We start from the raw sequence: 889 nt of genomic DNA on the forward strand, positions 1-889 counted from the left end.
GGCTGGGAAGTGGGCGGGACTTGGGGAGGGGTCAACGCCTGGAAGGCCGAGGGCGGGGAGGTGGGCGGAGCCTAGGGAGAATGACGGGAAAGTGGGCGGGGCGGGGGAATGGGCAGGGCTTGTGAGACGGGTCGGACCTGGAAGGGGCGGGCTCCCCTTTCATCATCAACCCCGGGCTGCAAAGAGGTGGGGCGTGAGGTGGGGTCTAGACTCAGAGAAGGAAAACCTGCTTCTAGGTCTTTGGCATCAAATGCAAAGGACGGTGAGGAAAGAGCGTGGCGACCGGGGAGCGGGGAGACGGGCGGCCAGAGCCGGATCAGGCAGGCCTTGAACACGGGAACAGAGCCGGGAAGCTGGAGTGGGACGGAAGACCCTCAACCACCCCCTCCATGCAGCCTGCTCCGCGTCCCCGCGGGGCGCTGCTCGCGGTACTGAGGAAGACCGAGTGAGCCCCGAGGCGGACTCCCATTGGCCAACGAGACGCGGCGAGCGTGCCCGCCGGGACGGGGCGACCATCGGCGTAGAGGGAGGGGTGACCGCCCGCCCTCATGGCTCTCGGCCAGAAAGCAACCACCACGTTCTGGAATTCCGGGGGCGGAGACAGCCGGCGCAAGAAGATTACCAACCAACTCCGACGCGACTTTGACCCTAAGAAAGGGGAGCCCGCCCCTTCCAGGTCCGACCCGTCTCATAAGCCCTGCCCATTCCCCAGCCCCGCCCACTTTCCCGTCATTCTCCCTAGGCTCCGCCCACTTCCCCGCCCTCGGCCTTCCAGGCGTTGACCCCTCCCCAAGTCCCGCCCACTTCCCAGCCCTTCCCCCCTTCCAGGCCTTGCCCACTCTCCAAGTCCCGCCTACTACTCCGGTATCTCCCTAGGCTCCGCCCACTT

Source organism: Mirounga leonina, unplaced genomic scaffold (assembly GCF_011800145.1).
Source record: "Mirounga leonina isolate KUSES-001 unplaced genomic scaffold, KU_Mleo_1.0 Mir_94, whole genome shotgun sequence".
Classification (NCBI taxonomy): Eukaryota; Metazoa; Chordata; class Mammalia; order Carnivora; family Phocidae; genus Mirounga; species Mirounga leonina.